This window comes from Glycine max, chromosome 3, assembly GCF_000004515.6.
Source record: "Glycine max cultivar Williams 82 chromosome 3, Glycine_max_v4.0, whole genome shotgun sequence".
NCBI classification, from domain to species: Eukaryota; Viridiplantae; Streptophyta; class Magnoliopsida; order Fabales; family Fabaceae; genus Glycine; species Glycine max.
The window spans coordinates 34522950-34532076 of NC_016090.4; positions in this window are offsets into that span (position 1 = coordinate 34522950).

Sequence of the window (9127 nt, forward strand, 5' to 3'; positions counted from 1 at the left end):
TGCGATAAGGGTCAATGCGTTGAGCATTAATAATTAAAAAACAACTTGAATCATTTGCACAAGCTTTTGCATGTTGTGTGTAGGTGTTCACTTTGCGATCACATGCACTAGTAATTGACATGCGAGCCTTACCAACACATGACCTCGAAATGCGACAAGGGTCAGTGTGTTTAGCAGTAATAATAATAAAAAAGCTTGAATTGTTCGCATAGGCTTTTTGGATTATTTGATGTGAAAACTAAGATATAAATTTGCTACATATATTTTTAATTTATTACAGATAAATTTTATAAATTGCATAACATGGTCACTTAAACATTATTTTAAGGGTTAGAAACATAGTTTTTTTTGCTATTAATTTGATGTCATTCTTGATGAAATTATTACACGATATATTTTTTTTTGGATTCTTTGACATGAAAACCATGAAATAAATTTGCTTTAGATATTTTTAATGTATTGGAGATAAATTTTATAAATTGCATAACATGACCACTTAAACATTATTTTAAGGGTCAAAAACATAGTTTTTTTGCTATTAATTTGAGGTCCTTCTTGATGAAACTGTTACACGATATATATATATATATATATATATATATATATATATATATATATATATATATATATATATATATATATATATTTGGATTCTTTAATATGAAAATTATGAAATAATTTTTTTACAAATATTTTTAATGTATTGGAGATAAATTTTATAAATTACATAACATGACCACTTAAACATAACATAACACGCCCACTTTAACATAATTGTGATAACTACATTAGAAAAGTACTTAGACATAGTTGATCCCATCATCACAACATTTTATACTTTAATAACCAAGACAATGACCAATCTCATAGGATGGACGATGTCGATTACGTTGCAGATTTCTTCTCTCATGTATCACTGGTTCTCCCTCATGATGATGATTTTGTTGTTATGTTTCATGGTTTTCACTATAGGTTGCTACAGTTGAAAAACTTTGTCCTTGCTCTCCAAAAAACATGGTGCATTGAACTATTGTAAAGAAGCTAAATATGATGCCATAGAATTTGGTGTATTTAAATCGACACCAAATAAATTGATCATCCATTCAGGGTTAGTTGTATTGACTGACTCGCGAGTCTGACTGAAAGTTTGATGAACATGTGATGGAGTACAGAACATTGTCTGAGGACATGGAATTGAGAAATGTGTTTCTTCAATGCTTGTCCCTGCAACATTATGGGTAATTGTTGTGCATGGATAAATTTAGTTGTTGTGCAACAGATAAGAACAAAATAATGTTTTACCTATACCATTCCATATACTTCGGTGTAAGTGTCATTGATCCTTCAACCCATTATCTAGTTAAAACATCATTGCGTTTGTTTTTCTGGATATTAATCTACCCCACATGATATTCCATCCTGTTACTGTAATGATTACCTATACTATTCCATCATGTAGTTTCTAATCTATCACCACTCCATCTAAAATGTAAATTAAACAAAACCACTATTCATTATAATGCGCGTCATTCAAATTAAAAATTTTGATTTCATTATTTGTTATAACCTTTTAGTGAACAAATAAGTTGTTTCAGGCCGTGAGACTCTTGGTGTAATAAAAGTCATGCTGTACCAACCCTATGACTGTAATAGTATGACACAACTACCCATAACTCTATTAACCTCCGATGATGTCCAACACAGTTCTTTGTACATGTTTGCTAAATAAGAAAAACCTCAACTATATTTTTTTATGTTGTTGAAATCACATAATAGGTTCAAATATATTAGATGAACTCTATTTCTAGATTTATCAGGTATTAAAGCATCACCAATCATGTACATTATGTAAGCTCTACACCTGCATTGTAGTTGATGTATTGTTGGTTCTTCAGGTAATGGTGCGCACAAGATGCTAAACAACTATGTTAGCTTCAGTGAAGCTCCTTTACGTGCATTATCTTGAGAGACTTTGCTTAGTAACTCATCGCATATCTCATCCCAATGTAGGAAGCTAGTTCCTGTCACATCTCGACCATCGACCCTAATGCCTAGATGCAGTGCAACATATTTGAGTGTGATGGTGCACTCACCCCATGGGAGGTGAAAGGTGTGTGTTTTAGGCCTCCATCATTCAACCAATACAGTGAACAATGCAGGATCAATTCTGCATTGTTTGATTAGGGCAATATGTTGGAACCCGGTAGATGATGATAATGGTACAATTTGTGGTTGTGGTTTAGGTATTGCATGGTAATATAAAGTGATTAAGTTGTTAATTGTGGCATGTGAATGGTGAACCTATTGATGATGCAATAGAGGTATAAGAGCCATGACAACGAGGTTTAATGGTAAAACATGTACAAATGATATAAAATTTGAAGTTGGGCGATGAAAATATGGTATTGACATGCAACTCCTATCAATTTATAATATAAACTGCATTGAGATTCCAAAGCACACTTACACTTTGTCTCATTGTAAGGCCTCAAGATTCGAAAACACGTTAACACAACTATCTTAGTGTCATGCATCGAGATTCCAAATCACGTGAACCATGGACCCGTGATTGATTGAATATATAAAGGCAAAGAGAGCAAGCAATCAAAATGAGTTCAGAGCCAATTTGTGCGTACGCATATATCAATGGTGAGATCACCCACAGTTCAAGTGCAAATGTAGTTTTCAAAAATGACAAGGCAAAATCAATATTGTTGAATCCAACAATGACGTTGCGAAACATAATCACCATAATACAGTCATCAATTAGAGATGATGATGTTACGCCTATAATTACTGCACTTTGATATCGTTGTCTTGTATACCAATTCAATGGTTGTGTTGAGTATAAGGCAATTCAAATTATTGATGAAAAAGACGTTTAGTGCATGTTTGATACATTTGCAAATATGACAAGTGTAATATATATGGAACTTAAAGTTGATGTTCATAATTCATCATCACCTTCTCAAGTTAATGACCTAAGCTAGGCGGAGATGGAGCAAAAGCTAGACAATTCCCTGAGATTAGAATGAATAACTTAGCATATTTTGTTGTTGTATTACTTTTAATTATTTGTTAGTCTTTATTATGCATTTGTCGTTGTTTCATGTTTTTCAGTTGTTATTTTCAATTTACTTTAATAATATGATCCTAACTGCTTCAAAATCACATTAATGCACATTTCAATAATCCGCGTGGGCTCGATGAGCGATGTGGAACAATGCAGTCTAGCGTCATGATACAACAGACAGACTGTTGTTTGTGATGTGCGCAGCTGCACACTGTTCACTCACATGCACTAACAACCGCATTAATGAAGATCTCAATAATTAGCGTGGGCTAAGTGAGTGATGTGGAACTGTGTGGTCAATAATCATGATGCAAAGAACATCCTGTTGTCTTGGATGTGCACAACTGCACACTGTTCACTTTTATGCACTGACAACTACATTTAAGAGTCATGACACAATGGACATGCTATGATGTACACAGCTACACACTATTCACTCACATGCACTGACAATTACATTAATGTAAATCTTAATAATCCGCGTGAGCTTGGTGAGCGATGCAAAATAGTGCGGTCAACAGTCATGATGCAACGAACATACTGTTGTCTTTGATGTGTGCAGTTGCATACTGTTCACTCAGCTGCACACCTAACTCTCATACCAAACTTTCTCACCCTATATATAATCCCACCATTTCACAATATATCACACACAACAACATCTTTACAAAAATAACCTTTATTTCTAACTCTCACAGCCTTCCTGCTCACGTTCCCTTAAAAACCACCCATGGCTCCATATAAAGAAATATCGGTTGTCATTCACCACCATGGTTAGTTTGTAGATGACTCAGTTTACGGATCGACGTACTCATGTGCAACCCCAATATTTCTATACATGAGTAGGTATATTATGTTAACATAATTGATTCAAAAAATTAACCAATGTCTCCCTACTCGGGCAATTGAAACAATTGTGCTACCGAGTTGTATGTTGTTACTGAGCTTATTCCTTAACCACAACCATCGTGTTCACAACCACAACTACTATCTCCATAACCATCGTCTCCATAACCATTATCATACCAACGTCACCTCCATTTCAATATCACCAACCTAAGTGTCTAGTGGAGTTGAACCTCGACCACATACTATAATACATTGATCACCACCATTTCGTTTAGCAACAAGACCATGTACAACCACCAACTGGTGCACTCGAGGTTGACATAACCTTCGATGAAAAAGCACAATGTATTCGTGCAGTTAAAGAATACAATATCAAAAATTATTTTGACTGTAAAACGATATATTCTGACCAAAGAAGGCTAAACTTTATGTGTGAATCACATGAAAATAGTTGTACATGGAGTTTAGGCGCATGAAATTCAAAGACACATTAGAAATGAATGATCAAGACGATCAGAGGTCAGCACACTTGTCTCACGCAAATGCTTAAACATGATCATAGGCAACTCGACAAACACATGTCATCCCACCCATTGTCAAAATGAACCCAACAGTCTCCATCACAACAACGTTGATTGTAGAGATCAAAACGTTCATGAAATATACTCCATCCTACAAAAAGACATGGTTAGCAAAGCAAAGAGCATTAGTGATGATTCATGGAAATGGGAAAGAATCATATGTCAAAGCTGCCAAAAGTTGTGGGAGCTTTGCAATCTTTTGTTCCCGGGATTGCGGTTTCTGCTCAAACATAATCTGTGTTTGAAGAGGGAGAAATGGTATCTGACAAAAAGTGCTTAAACATGTCTTTCGGTCATTCGGTCCATGCATTAATGGATTTGCATATTGCAAACCCATCCAACAAGTAGATGTTCTTTACGAGAATTATATTGACACATTATTGATAGCTACAACACAAGACGATGGTAATCATATCTTCTCAATTGCCTACACCATTGTAGAAGGGGAGACAACTTCAGCGTAAGGGTTCTTCCTAAAGAATCTAAGAAGGCATGTTAATTCGCAAAGTAACATTTCTCTAATTTCAGATAGGCATCCCTCGATTATAAGTGCCTACAACAACCCAAGTAACTTATGGGTTGGAGACACATCCCATTTGTTCTACTTGTGCCACATTACACAAAATTTCCTTCGCGGTAACTCAAATGGCAAACATTCGAAGAAACCACTCATGTATGCTGGTGAGAATCTTTAATATTTTATTTTTTCATCAAACTATATTTTAATTCAAATTTCATAATGTATTAAATTGATTGAATATTTACAGGTTACACATACACGAAGAAGATGCACTAGCGACATCTTAGGGATATCCATGTGAATAAGCCAAGTGCAACTGAATGGCTTAATCAGTTGCCAAAGAACATTGAGTACAATACTTCGATGAGGGGAAACGTTGGGGACATATGACTACAAATTTGTCTGAGTTGGTCAATTCCATGTTCAAAGGCATAAAAATTTGCTAGTGTCATTGTTGGTTGAGAAGACGTACTTCAAGACCACAAAACTTTTTGCAATTAGAGACCGACAAACCCAAACAATGATCAAGTTTGGCTCGTATTATTTTGAAGTTGTCTCCAAGGCCATGAATAGCGGTCAACAGGAAACAAATACGCATATTGTTAACAAATTCAACAGACACAACCACACATTTATTGTAATAGAGACCCAAACCCTACTTGAAAGACCAAGACCACCTGGAAGGTTTAGGGTCATGTTACAATTCCAAAATTTTGATTGTGGTGAATATCAGACTAAACACTTGCCGTGTTCTCACTTAATGACCGCATGTAAATCTGTCAATGTTGATCTCATGAATTATGTGTTGCTGCTATTTACTTTACAGAACATATTGTACGTTTACAACAACTCCTTTGATTTATTGCTACACAAATCAATGTAACAAAAGAATATGAAAGAGATCATTGAGATCTTGATCCAAGGAGAAGGAGGAGTGCAAAGGGTCGTCCGATTTCTAATCACATTCCCATTGAAATGGATGAAAAAATTGAACATGGTATCAGAAAAAATCTAAAATCTGTCGGCAATAGGCCATAACAGAAAAATTATTCCAACATACCTTCATGCTTTACCTTATGTATTATTGTTCATGTATTTTATTTATGATATAATGTATTTTAGCATAAATAAATTATTAAACCAAAAATATTATCAATTTTTTAAAGATTAAATAATATAAATAAAAAAAATTATATTTAATAAAATAATTTTTTAAAATTTAATTTTTTTAAAAAATATTTTTAAAAAAACCGCCAGTTGGGAAGTCGGTTGGTCAAATCCAACTTCTTAACTTCAAACTTTTTTTAAAAAAAATTAAGTTTTTTTTTAAAAATAAAAAACGGGTTGAAAAGTCGTTCGCCAACCTCAACTTCTCAACTAAATAAAAAATAGGTGTACTTCAGGAATTATTTTCAAAAGTGGTGTAGAATGAGAATATTTAGGAGAAAGTGTGTATATTGCTAAAAAAATCCTGAATAATTCATTTTGTTCTTACATGAAAGGTTAAGTCTCCTTTTTACTTTCTATATTTATTGGGATATATGAGAATTAAATTTTAAATTGCTGTTGAGTTCGCAAATATTGTCACTTGTTTGCAGCTATTGTGGTCGCTCCGCGTGAAATAATTTTATGTTTGCACCAAATACTAAAAAAATTATAATTCTTTATATATATATATATCACTTACAAAGTTGTGCAAACTTTTATAATTATGATTTATGTAGTTAAACCTTTTTTTGTAAGAGAAATGTAGTTAAACCTTACTATGCCTAACTATATGTAGTAAGATGCAATAATATAAATTAATATAATTAAACCTATGTATATCAAAGGAGCTTTTACCGAAAATTAGATGGAGTCCTTAAATATGCAGTTCCAAAAATAGTTTGAATTCCAATAGCAACATAATATCCAAAAATGTTAAGAGATAAAAATTATTTTCCTATAATTATCAGTAAGTTAGCTTTCTCTAGAAAAAAAAGACATAATATTTAGTTGTTATTGTAAATAACTAGCAAATACATAAATAGTCAAAGATGATAGAAATATAACTTACACTTTTACTTGCTACCACAGTGTTGAATGACCTGAAATCATAACCTCTATTTTCACTTTGACTATCATCTTGTGTAGCTCCTTGTCCAAACACATCGATCACTTCATTATTGATAATAAGGATCTTGGTATGAGGGAGCTTGGCCACTTGCATATTGATTGCAATGTAGTGAAATTTGGATACTTATAATAGGCTGGATATGAGAGTTGACTAATTTTCAATACTAAAGTCATTAAAACATGATAGATTTAATTATAATTTTGATGTTTTAATTTATTTTATAGATTCAATTTCATCATTTTATTTTTAAAAATTTCAATTTCATCTTTTAAATTTTTAAATTGATTCATGTGATCTTTTAGTCTAATTGAATTGACTTCGTTAGAGAATGCGTGCATCATATTGACGTCATCAGACTTTGTATAGGATTAAAACTGCCATTGCACTAAGTGATTTGCCGAAAGCTACAGTTAAAAATCTGCCACTATAATAATTTCAAAATTTATAATTTTAAATATTTTTTGAATAAAAAATATAATAGAATTATAATAATGTTATAATTTTACTTGTATAATATTTATATTGTTATTACTTTTATTATTGTCTCATATTAAATTAATATTAACAAATACTAATAAATATTAATATCTTCAATATATTTTTTAAATCAATAATTTAATTTTTTTAATTTTAATAAAATTAAAATAATATATAATTTAATATCATATAAAAATTGTTTAAATGTAAAAAAAACTAAATTCCTATTAATATTTTATTTTAATATTAATATTAGTATATTTATAATAAATTAATATTAATAAATCATAATAATTATTGGTATATTATATTAATATATTAATAAAGCACAACACACATATCCTAACACCATTAGTTCATTTTAGACATAAAAATAAAATTAAATTCATTTTAAAAATTAAAAAATCAAATAAAATCTTTTAAAAATAATAAGACAAAATTAAATCTAATAAATAGATTAAATGTCCAAAGTAAATCAGCTACACATGTAGACCAATATACATGTGCATTGACTAACTTATTTCCACTGGCTTTTGATCAATTGCTTTCAAAGTTGCTTCATTACACGTAAGTACTTGAATTAAATGATCATTATGGCGGTTGTTGTCACATGTGTAAGCGTGAAAAAGATAGGAGAGAGAAAATATTTTAAAAATACAAAATAATTATCGTTATTTGGTGGATTAAATAATTTTTTACCAAATGAATTATGGATGAATTAGATTTTTTAAAATATTTTTTGATGGATCAAAATAGATTAATAAATTATTTTTATTTGATTCATCATAATCTGAATGGAAATTTATTCAATCTATTCATTTTGCCACGAAGCACACCCATAGTTATTTGTAGTTGTAAAAGATTTATTATATATATTCTGTCTAGACTCAAATATAATAAAAAATATTTTTTTTAAAATATAAGAAAATTTCAATTAACTTTATCTTTGTTGGAAATAATCCAAGTTCAACATCGTCTAAAAGTAATCTCACATTAGAATATATAAGTGAGGGGCAACTTTTACCCTTTGAGTTAGGTCCAAATTTTTTCTTAATATCAGAGTCTATCCTAGATTTACTGAAAAGGACCACGCACCAAGCCCAAAAAGTATTGGGTGAGAGGGGTGAATTAAAAAAAAAACCTAAGTCCCACATTGGAAGCTTTGACCTGGGACCTCGTTCTTGCTTCTGTTGCGACGAACACCCACCATTTGTTGTTTACGCACCAAACCCAATAAGTGATGGGCGTGAAGGGGTGTATTGGAAAATGTCTAAGTCCCACATCGGCTGTCTCAATCCTTAGAGTGCAACTCATATATCTGTTGGGTAATTTTACTTAATGACAATTGGTTTTAAGATGAAATCTAACAGTTAACAAAAAATAATTATCTTATTAAATTTATGAATTACTTAGATTATTATTTTAAAGTTATTCTTTTATTTTATCTTTATCTTTACTTACTTTTTTTTTCTTTATGTTTGGAGAGAAAATAATTAAGTAAAGATATATAA